The following is a 12,115-nucleotide window of genomic DNA, read 5'->3' as shown; positions in this document are numbered from 1 at the left end:
CCGTTGGGTGGTATTAGATCTACACCAGAATCTCCTCCCTTGCTAGAGGAAGTTGCGAAATTGTTAAGTAAAGGGGCAATTTCTCCTCTAGATTCCACAGAGTACCTTAATTGTTTCTTCTCAAGGTATTTCTTGGCAGCTAAATGGGGAGGTGGTCAACGACCAATCCTAGATCTGCGGGGGGTAAACTTGTTTATTGATTCACAGAAATTTCGGATGGTTTCTCTTTCATCAATTCTGCCATTACTAATAAAGACGTTTGGTTTGCAACCATTGATTTAAAGGAAGCTTATTTTCATATTTCAATGGCAGCACACCATAGAAAATACCTCTCGTTTATGGTAGGTAATAGAGCTTATTGTTTTAATGTTTTATCTTTTGGTTTGACGACAGCCCTGAGAGTTTTTACGAAGTGTATGGCAGTAATTGCGGCTTACCTTTGCACTCGGGGCATTACAATTTACCCATATATTGATGATTGGCTTTTGGTGGCAAAATCTTGTGAGCGTTTAGAAACTGACATTCACTCAATGCTCTCTCTTCTCCAGTCCTTAGGTCTTGTGGTGAACAGGGAGAAGTCACACCTTCAGCTGAGCTGCAGAATACAATTTTTTGTAGCGGCCCTGGATTCTGCACAGCAGAAGGCCTTTCTACCAGACGACCGCTTTACATCATTAAAAACTCTGATAGCTCAGGCTGTGCGGGCTGGTCATATTTCCGCGAAGAAAGTACAGGTTTTGTTGGGCCACGTGGCTTCAACGACTACTGTCACGCCATATTCCCGTTTGTATTTCAGACCATTACAAAATTGGTTCCTGTCAGTTTTCAGACCTGGGGTAGACAGTTCCCGTGTTCAGTTGAGTATGCCCCCAAAGGTGAAGCAATCTCTGTTGTGGTGGACTGAACCAGAGAATGTTACTGCAGGCCTTCCCTTTCAGCCACCCAAGCCCACCAAGGTGGTCACGACGGACTCCTCACTACAAGGGTGGGGGCACATTTCAAAGGTTTGATTGCCCAAGGTGTATTGACTCCCGAAGAGTCTGCTTCATACATAAACGCGCTAGAACTTCTGGCCGTAGAAAAAGCTCTAAAGTCCTTCCAGGTAGAGTTGTTAGACGAGGTAGTACAAATTGTAACAGACAACACTACCACGATGTATTACATCAACAAGCAAGGGGGTACCTGATCACAAGTATTACTAGATCTGACCATGCGCATCTGGAACTGGAGCATAGCCAAGGAGATTCATTTGATAGTCGTTCATCTGCCGGGAGAGGAGAACATTCTGGCGGATGTCCTCAGCAGGTCTCTTTCGGATCATGAGTGGTCCCTCAATCTGAAGGAGTTGAGTCTCATTTTCAGGGCTTGGGGAACGCCAAAGATAGATCTGTTCGCCTCATGAGAGAATGCCAAATGTCCCCTATTTTGTGCCCGCAGACGTGAGAGCCCCGAGCAGGGATGCTTGGGTGACGCATTTCTTCTGAGATGGAACATAGACTACCTTTATGCGTTTCCTCCTTTTCCCCTACTTCTGAAGCATGTCTCGAAACTGAGAAGGGACAGGGGGCATTTCATATTGGCCCCACCAACCGTGGTTCTCAGTCCTGTTGGAAATGTCCAAGGGGGTATACAAATGTCTTCCTCAAAGAGGGAACCTCTTGACCTCTCTGGGGGAGGGGGCGGGTCTTGTACCCGGATGTCCACACTTTGAATCTCACAGCCTGGATGATCGTTCCAGACGACTAGGTGTGCCATCTCATCTATCTAGTAAGGTTAGAGCAATTGTGGAAGTGGCTCATAAGCCCTCTACAAAGTGTTCCTATGTTTATAATTGGGCTAAATATTCTGAGTTTATGGCGGAGAAAGGTCTCGACCCAGTAACCGCCCCGACCTCAGCGGTGTTAGACTTCTTAGTATCTCTTTCTGATCTAGGACTATGCTTTTCTTCACTTAAATGTTACTTAGCTGCCATATCCTGGTATAGAAGGAAGCAGGGGTTGCCCTCTCTTTTTTCAGACTATCTTTTTAAGTTATTTTTGAAGGGCTATGGGAACATAAGACCATCAGTGGCCCCAATTGCCCCTTCATGGAGTCTGGAGGCTGTACTTTCGTCTCTCCAAGGAGTGCCATATGAGCCAATAGCTACATGTGAGATGGCTTATCTTTCATGGAAAACATCATTTTTAGTGGCAGTAACATCGGCTAGATGGGTTAGCGAGCTATGCGCTCTTAGGTCAGACGAACCTTACCTCCATTTCCATAAGGATAAGGTGGTCCTCTGGACAGACATCACATTTCTTCCCAAAGTGACGTCTAATTTTCATATGTCGCAAGACATTGTTTTACCGGCCTTCTTTCAAGGTCCAGTTTCTCCGTTAGAATGTAGGCTCCACCTCTTAGATGTTTGTAGGGCATTAGTTTTCTATGTGAGTAGAACCAAGGATGTCAGAAAGACCCCGAAACTGTTTGTGCAATATCGGAACGACACCGTGGGGTTACCAGTGTCTTCTCAAAGACTATCATCTTGGATTGTGTCGATCATACGGCTGGCATATCAAAAATCTGGTCTAGAACTTCCGCATGGCGTAAAGGGACATTCTACGAGAGCTATGTCCACGATGGCTGCTTTTATGAAGGGTGTACCGCTGGATGTTATTTGCCGAGCTGCTACGTGGTCTACGTCTTCGACGTTTGTGTCACACTACAAGCTGAATTTGCTGGCTAAGAAGGATGCAGCGTTTGGTTGGGCTGTGCTTTTTTCTGCGGTGGCATGACGCCCACCATCCACGGTTAGTAGCTTGTTAGTCTGCTACCACATGTGTGTATTCACAGCTGACCACGCAGGGAAAATTGGAGGTTGCTTACCTGTAACCGTAGTTTCCCTAGTGGTCTGCTGTGAATTCACACAGCCCCGCCCATCCTCCCCGCAGTTTGTCATGCCTCCTCTGTTTGTTGTATAAGTGGCAGAAGAGAACAGGTGGTTTGCCAGCCCATGGGCTATATATGTGCTCGAGGGGAGTGTGGCGGGGCCAACCGCCATTTCTTTTGAATTTAACAGAAGATTCCGAAGCTGTGCTGCACGCACACAGAGATATTACCATATGTGTGAATTCACAGCAGACCACTAGGGAAACTATGGTTACAGGTAAGCAACCTCCAATTTTCCTGAGTAGTCACCTGCGAATGCGTACATACCCGCCCTTCCTCCCCTCAGGTGTCATGCCGCACCTTCCAGCTGCTTTGTGGTGGAAGAAGAGAACTGCCGGCTGGCCCCGCCCATGGGCCATTTATACCCAGGGGAGGTGGGCGTGGCCAGGGTTTAACTGTCACTTTTTTGCTTTGAAAGGTTCCGAATGCTGCTGCGCAGGCGCAGAGATAACCAAATGTACAATTCGCAGGTGACTACTCAGGAAATGACAGTTACAGGTAAGCAACTTATAATTCATTCCCCACTAAGAATCCAAAAGAACAGATCCTGAAAATCTTTTCTTCCTTTCCCTTCTGACTCCCACCCTGGATTTTTCTTTCCTTTGGAAATCAAAAGGGAACAATTGTGTTTTTAAAATTACTTTTAATTCCCAAACTGCTGCCACTTGTGTGCATTTTAATCATTTTTATCAATTACCATGATTACACATTGAATCTTTTTTTATCTAAAATGAGACCACAAATATATTGGGAGGTTTTGTGCTCTGGAATCTCTCAATTTTCATATACATATAATGAGATACAGTTGAACTGGGACTCAAAATAAAACACAAAATGCAATTGTATTTTCTATACACCTTATGCAAATGACCTGAAGGATATTTGATACAAGCTTTGTAATAGTTGAGCTAAACACGAAATTGTTTCATGGCCTGAAGGTCATTTGTTATAGACAATAGTTTGAATAATTTTGTGCACGAAACAAAGCTTGTGTCCATGGAACTATCTGAAAACACGGGTATCACTCTCAGCGACCCATGGGGATGCTTTTGGAGTATTTTGGATAAAGAATGCTCAATCTATATTGGGAAAAAGGATGTCTGGGTAGGTGGGTAGATAGATGGGCGAGCAAGGAGATAAATAGGCAGCAGTCTCTGAACTGCTTTTTAGGTGTAAAGTGCACCTGCCCAAGGAGGCTCAACTTAGGCCACATTTCGGAGGTCACGGCTCATCAGCCTGACTTGTCCCCAGTCCTTGGCTTCAAGCAATGGTTGCCTAAGTCCATCTGGGGATATCTGCAACATTTCTTCTACATCTCCCACTTTCCATCAACCTTCTTGGTCTCTATGGCAATGTGCATTTCTGCACCTGCCTTTTTGCAACTGCGCACTCACAGACCCCATTGGTATTCCACCTCTTGCCTCTTCTTGTTGCAAGCTGGCGTGCAGCCAGGGCAGAGACCCATTTGCCAAAGCTGCCTGTGTTATTATGGAAGATTATTATTACAATGATGCACACCAAGCCTTTATTTACCTGGGGTTAAAGGTGCATTTCCAAAGCCCCATTAGGGCCCGGGGCTGTATCTACACTAGAATGAATGCAGCTTGACTGCCATGAGAGTTGTAGTTTGGTGGGCAGGGAAGGCCCAAGGCCTTGTAAAACTACAACTCCTAGGGCCCCATAGCATTGACCCATGGCAGCAGTGTCAAACTGCATTAATTTTACAGTATAGATTGGGCATGGGCAAGCTTCGGCCCTTCAGATGTTTTGCATTTCAACTCCCACCATTCTTACCAGCTGTTAGGAACTGATCCAAAACACCTGGAGAGCCAGAGTTTGCCCATGCTTCATATAGATGCACCATTAGTTGCAAGTGGGATTTCCCTTCAAGTTCCTAGCCTCGCAGCCAAATACACTTTGCAATCAAAGAGCTAGAATATTCTGAGTTTGTTTTGAGCAAAGCCACTCTTTTAGTCCAAGGACCGTTGCAACTTTAATTTTATTTCTAGCCTAAAAGCCAATCCTTCCTTTGCAACAGTGCTTGTTTGGCCTTTCTCTCGGATGCGAGGCCTCACCTGTGGTCTTTCCATTTGCAAACTCTCTAAAAAGACCACTTTAAAGAGCCCTCCTTTGATTACTAAAGGAAACCTCCCATTGGCGTGCAGCTGATTTAAGTACCTCAAATGCACTTCTGAATTCCTTTGTCCTATCAATCTTCCAAATGAAGCCAGGTGATGAAAGCAGGAGCGAAGTCAGTCTGGTGCCACACTTTGTTTAATCCTTTCGCACTTTTGAAGTCAATTTGACTGCAAAATGCTTTGAGGCGCCTTGGAAGGTAAGTGAAGGAGGAAGAGGAGGCCGGATTGTGCTTTTCATTGTTCTGCACCCATGAATTATGCATATGCCCCTTGTGTTTACATTCATTCTGTGAAAACTTTGATTAAAAATAAATCAAGCTGGCAGCGGATGGTGGCAGGAGCGGAATTGGATGTACAGCGAATGCAGTTCGACACCACTTTAACTGCCATGAAATCAATCAATAGGAGCTGTAGTTCTGTCAAGCCTTAGGCTTTCCTTGGCTTCCTTCTTGATTCTCACTTTGGGTTCAGTGGCTTTCTTTTCTGCTCTCTTCAACCACAAACCGCTCCTCTCATTTAGAACCATAACCGGGCTGAGGGGCGGAGCCACGTCTTGATGAACGGCAGCTAGAATCCCGAGCTCCTGAAGGAGGAAAATATAATGAGCTAAAACTCCAAAATACAACAGGGTCACAGTGAGTAATCAACTTCTTCAGATGGACTAAGAAATGCAGCACAAGTGAGCATTATGAATTGATTAAAAAGTGAGAGTTAAAAAGCTAAAAATAGTTACTTTCACTTTCAAACCGCTCCGCTCAGGACGCTCCCGGCAAGAAAATAACTCATGAATTAATGTCTCACAGGAGAGATAAAGACCGTAAATCTAAACTAATTGGTGCAAAAGGTACAGAATACTTCTTAAGGTCTAAAAAACCTTCAGATAGAAGTTTAGAGAGACTGTCTATGCGAACAGCTTCAGAGGCAGAGAGACAAGAAGGAGAAGGAGGAGAAGCTCTAATGGCGTCAAAGCATGACAAAGGACCACTGGGGGAAAAGCAGGGAGCAACTCCCAAACAACCTCAGGAACCCCATGAACCAACAAACTTAGAACTTTCAGGACAATTTAAGACACAAATTGAAGAATTAAAAAAATATGATTTTGGAAAGTACCTTAAAGATCACATCCAGTATTAAGAATTTGGAACTACAAGTTGCAGAGCAGGCTGAAAAAACAACTTCTTTAGAAAGAAAGACTAACTCATTGGGGACAAAGATGGAAATAGTGGAACAGAAGTTGGTAACCAACACCAAAGATTTGCATCAGCTACAAATTGTCTCTCATAGACATGATTTGAACTTTATCTCAATGGCAGACAGAGATAGAAGAGTGAATATTAGGATCAGGAACTTTACAGAAACTCAAACAGAGACTTTCAAAAATTTAAGAGAAACAATAATAAATTGGATCCAGGAAATAACGAAGGAGGATTGGCAGCAGTCACAGTTTGATCGCATTCATCGAGTTGGAGCCAGGAAAACAATATCCAAACCCAGGGATATTATAATAAGATTTTCAAGTTATTATTATAAAGATCAATTCATGCAAGCCATCAGAAAGCAATCCACCACACAAACAATTCAAGAAAGTAAAATCCAAATTTTTCAGGACTTATGCCCAGAGACAGTGAGCTGGAGAAGGACAATGCGCCCTTGTACCACAATACTCCGCAATAAGGGTATATTGTATAAATGGGGGTACCCTATTTACTTGAAATTCAGATACGCGGGGAAAAACTACAATATAACATCGGTGGATCAAGGAATGAGACTATTGGAAGAACTATTTGAATTACCACAAGGCGCTCTGGATGCAAAACTGAGCAACGTGAAAGAAAGAGAAGAAGGAGATGCAGAGGGAAAGAAGAGTGAGAACTAAAAGGACAAAGTAAAGAAATATGAAATTAAGAAGAAAAGAAGAAAGAAGAAATAACAAGACAATAAGAAATAAGTACTGTATGGACAGTGATCCTAATTAATAAATACGAAGAAATTGTAATAATAACAATAAGCATTATAAAGGGATAATTGAATTAATGTGATAAAAAGGAGGGGAATTTGAGATGTAAAAATGATAAGGAAGATAATTGGGAATATGTATAAAAGTAGCTGTGTATGTTTTTGCATATGGGTGTGTATGCTTGTATGTATATATACACATATATATGTATGTGTGTGAATGCATATATGGATGGGGATATGGATACAGTTATGGAGATAGATAATTTTTTTTCACCCTTTATACTGAATAAGGTATATTTTTGAAACAAAAATAAATATATTGGAGAGAAGAATAAAATTTAAATATAGAATCCTTAGGAGGTTATGGTTTGGCTGCTGGTCGGGAGTGGGTGGATCCACCCCTCCCCCCACCGAAAGGCTATGATTAAGCCACACCTTGGACAAAAAGTTCCTAGGCTCGGTGGGAGAGGGGAAGTTTGGGGAAGAAAGGAGGGGGAGGGATATTTGGGATGGAGGGGAGAGAAAGGGCGGGAGGGGAGGGGGTTAGCACACTGGGGTGATTCTCTTAACAAGGACCAACCAAAAAATAGAAAAGTGAGAACAAATGCTGGATCGAGTTAAACTGATTTCATGGAACTGTCGCGGGCTTGGATCATGTCAAAAAAGGAGGAGGATTACAAATCAGATTCTTAAAGCTAAGGGGGACATATTTTTCTTGCAAGAAACGCATCAATCACGAGAAGGTTTAAATCAACTGAAATTAAAGGGGACTATAATATATGAAAAAGCTATGGGCACTTCGAAAGCAAAAGGAGTAGCAATTATAATTAAGAATAGTAGTGGATTTAGCATGGTACAAACAAAAAAAGATGAAATGGGAAGATATGTGATGATTCAGGGGTCTATGGGAGGGGAGGATTATACTTTGGTTAATATTTATGCACCAAATACAAAACAGAAGGAATTTTATGAATTGATTTTTAAAGAGTTAGAAGAAATTAAAAAGGGGTATGTAATTTTAGGAGGGGACTTCGATGGAGTTATGGATAGAAAACTGGATAAATCTCACCCCACAAAAAAAGAAAAGGGGGAAAGGAATATAACAGAACTTAATAAAGTAATAACTAGAGAGGGATTGATAGATGTTTGGAGAACGATAAAGGGTAATGAAAAAAGATTTACTTTCCATTCCTCAGTGCATAAAAATTATTCGAGAATAGATTATTTCTTTGTTTCAAAGGATTTAATTTCCAAAACTCAAGATGCTGAAATAGAGATTATAAAAATTTCAGATCATGCACCCATTAGTATCATAATACAAATTAAAAAAAATTATAGGCTAGCTAAAAGATGGAGAATTGATAATAGAGTACTAGAAGATAACAAAATATCAGGAAAAATAGCAAAAGAACTAGAGGAAATTTGGGAGATAAACGACAATAATCAATGTTCTGACGCAATAGTATGGGATACAATGAAGGCAGTGGCCAGAGGACTCTTTATTAAAGAATATAATAGTTTAAAAAAACAACAGGAGGCAGAAGAAAAAAAACTAGAGGCAGAAATCAAGGAATTAGAGAGAAGATATATGACAGAACAAAATAGAATGAGTTATACAAAATTAATAGCAAAGAGGCAAGAACTTGAAAAAAGAGGGATTGAAAAAGCACAGAGAGATTTGATTTATTTAAACAGAGAGTATTTTGAGTATAGTAATAAAAACTCTAAGTTATTAGCTAATGCAGCACAAATTAGGAAACAAAAGAAATTGATAACTGTGATTAAAGATAAAGATGGAAAACAGTGCATGAGAATGGAGGATAAAATACTAATTTTTCAGGAATTCTATCAGGAGTTATATACAGCAAATGAAGCCCCTAGAAAGAAAGTGGAAGAGTATATAGATAAACATTGTAAAATAAAGATCCAAGAAAGAGATAAATTAATTATGGAACAAGCAATATCAGAGAAAGAGATTGAGGAAATTATAGACAATTTAAAACCTGGAAAGACTCCAGGGCTGGATGGGTTGGGACCAGAATATTACAAAAAATTCAAAACATTATTGATACCTAAATTAAAAGATCTATATAATAAAATAATAAAAGGAGAAAAATTCCGCCATCATGGGAACAGTCATTGATCACTTTGATATTAAAACCCAATAAAGACCCTACAGACCCAGGATCGTACAGACCTATCTCATTAATAAACCAAGACGCAAAAATATTAACTGCCATACTGGCTAAAAGGATGAATAAATTTATATATAAATATATCAAAGAAGATCAGTGTGGATTTATAGGAGGAAGGCAAATGTCCAATTTAATGGGTAGGGTATTAAACGTAATTCATAGTATTAAAAAAAGAAATTTAGTGGCAGGAGTATTAGCTCTGGATATTTATAAGGCATTTGATAGTGTATCCTGGCAGACAATGAAATTAATATTAGCTAAATTTGGATTTGGAGAAAAATTTAGAAACCTAATTGATAAATTATATTCCAAAAATTGTGCCCAAGTAATGGTGAATGATGGATTAACAGGGAAAATAGATATAACACGAGGCACGCGACAGGGATGTCCTCTTTCCCCAATTCTATTTGCCATTGTAATGGAACTATTAGCTAATGTAATTAGAGATGATAGTAGTATAAAAGGAATAGGAATAAAACAGAAATATAAAATAAATTTGTTTGCAGATGACACCCTTTTATCAATGGAACATCCAATAAAACAATGGGAGAAAATTGAGGCTCATTTAACAGAATTTGGATTAATGACAGGGTTACAAATTAATTGGAACAAATCAGAAATGATGATATTTAATTATCGAGAAGAAGAGATAAAAAATATAAAACAGGAAGGGAACATTAAAATTAAAATCAAAGAAACAATTAAATATTTAGGAATAAATATAACTAAAGATTTAAAAAATTTAGAAATAAATAATCTAACCAAATTAAGAAAGGAAATTGATAAGAAATTGCTGGAATACAATAAGCTCAAATTATCATGGTTCGGTAGGATAGCATTAATTAAAATGAAGATATTACCCAAACTAAATTTTCTATTTAGAATGCTACCTGTAAAAATTTCAGATCAAGAAATAAAAATCTGGCAAAACATGTTTAATCTGTTCTGTAATGGGAATAAAAAAGCTAGAATAAATAAAAGTTTATGGTATAAGTCACAGAAGGAGGGAGGTCTTGGATTACCAAACCTCAAGTTATATTATCAATCAAATCAAATTAGATATATAGTGGAAAGTTTAGCAAAACAAAAGAGCTTGGAGTGGTTAGAAGAAGATGATAAAAAATTAGAACTGAAATTAGAATACATTTTTTATAGGGGTAATAGAGAAAAGGGTAAAAAGAAATGGTATAACAATTTAAGCAATCCCTTTCTAAAAAATATTTTAGAGATTTGGGGAAGATATAAAAAAACCCTAATGCCAGGTATTTCTCCTATCATGCCAGTTTTAATGACAGAAAACTTCCCAGAAAATTTAAAAAAAGAACTTGAAGTAGAACTTAATGGAAGAGGTTTAATGAAAATAAAAGACTGGGATCTGAAAATGGTAAATATGGAAAGAATAAAAGAGGAATTAGGAGACTTAGATTGGTATAAGTATTTACAATTGGGTAAATGGTCAAGTGATATAAGGAAAAAGTATAATGGAGGTAGGGAATACACAAAAATAGAAAAGATGATAACTCAAAGGGAGACTAAAGAAGAGAATATAACATTAAAAGGCACAGTAAGTCAGATCTATAAACTGTTATTAATGAATGAACAGGAACAAGATTATTTGAAGGAAGTATGGGAAACAGACTTGGGGGGGAAATGAATAATCAAGAATGGGCAAACATATGGAATATGAGGATACTAAAAAATATGTCTATCAGAATTAAAGAAAATTACTACAAAATGATATGGAGGTGGTATCTAACCCCTATTAGATTAAATCAGATTGATAAAAAATATTCGAATCAGTGTTGGAGAGGTTGTCAGGAAATAGGGACGTATCTACATATGTGGTGGTCATGTTATATTATACAAAAATTTTGGAAAAGCATATTTAAAGAAATAAGAGCAATAATAAAAATAGAGACTGAGATTACACCAAAATTAGCTTTATTACTTATACATGATAATATAATTCCCGTACAAGAAGAAAAGGAATTGGTTTCTAATTTGATAACAGCAGCTAAATTGTTAATAGCAAAAAATTGGAAGGAAAAAAAAGAAATTCAATTAGAAGAATGGTATAGGGAAATTTGGAATATAGCGATTAATGATAAGCCAACTTGCAATATTAAAATCAAAAGGGGTATATGTAAACAAACAGATTTTTGGAAAATATGGGGAAAATTTATTGAGTATGTGTTTAATGAGGGAAAGGGGTATAAGCCAGCAAGAGAAACAATGATATTCTGGAATTGTGAAACAACATGAGTTGGTTGGTCCTGGTGGAGGGGGCACAAACTAAGGGGAAGGGGAAGAGGGGGAGGGGAAAGTATTAAAGAGAAATAACAGGAGAAATGATATACTGTACTACTAAGGAATGTATTTGATACTGAAATATGTATGCTAATATGCTGTTACTGCCATTTTAACATAAGGTTGGATAGGTGTCCTGATAGAAGCTACTTATTAAATTTCAAAAAATTCTTATTAAAAAAAAAAAAGAACCATAACCGGGCTTTCGTTTTCAATTCCCTGCCAGAGGCTTCCTCCTATTTTGCAATAATAATAATAATAATAATAATAATCCTTTATTTGTACCCTGCTACCATCTCCCGAAGGACTCGGTGCAGCTTACAAGAGGCTGAGCCCAAATACAATAGTAAAACAATAACAACAACAGCAGCAATAACTCAAAAAACAAAGCAATAACATTAACAACAGACAATGACGCAATTAAAAACAATGGCAGGGCCAAATGTAATGTAAAATTAAAAAGTGCTGGGCGTGACCAGGTGGGGTGTTTGGAGGGGGGTGGGCATGTATAGGTATCCTAGATGTCTGATAAAGTGCATTGGGACATAATGCTAGGAGTTTTCTTATTCTAGAAAGGCACACTGGAAC

Source organism: Anolis sagrei, chromosome Y (genome assembly GCF_037176765.1).
Source record: "Anolis sagrei isolate rAnoSag1 chromosome Y, rAnoSag1.mat, whole genome shotgun sequence".
NCBI classification, from domain to species: Eukaryota; Metazoa; Chordata; class Lepidosauria; order Squamata; family Dactyloidae; genus Anolis; species Anolis sagrei.
Note: the sequence above shows the minus strand (reverse complement) of the source record.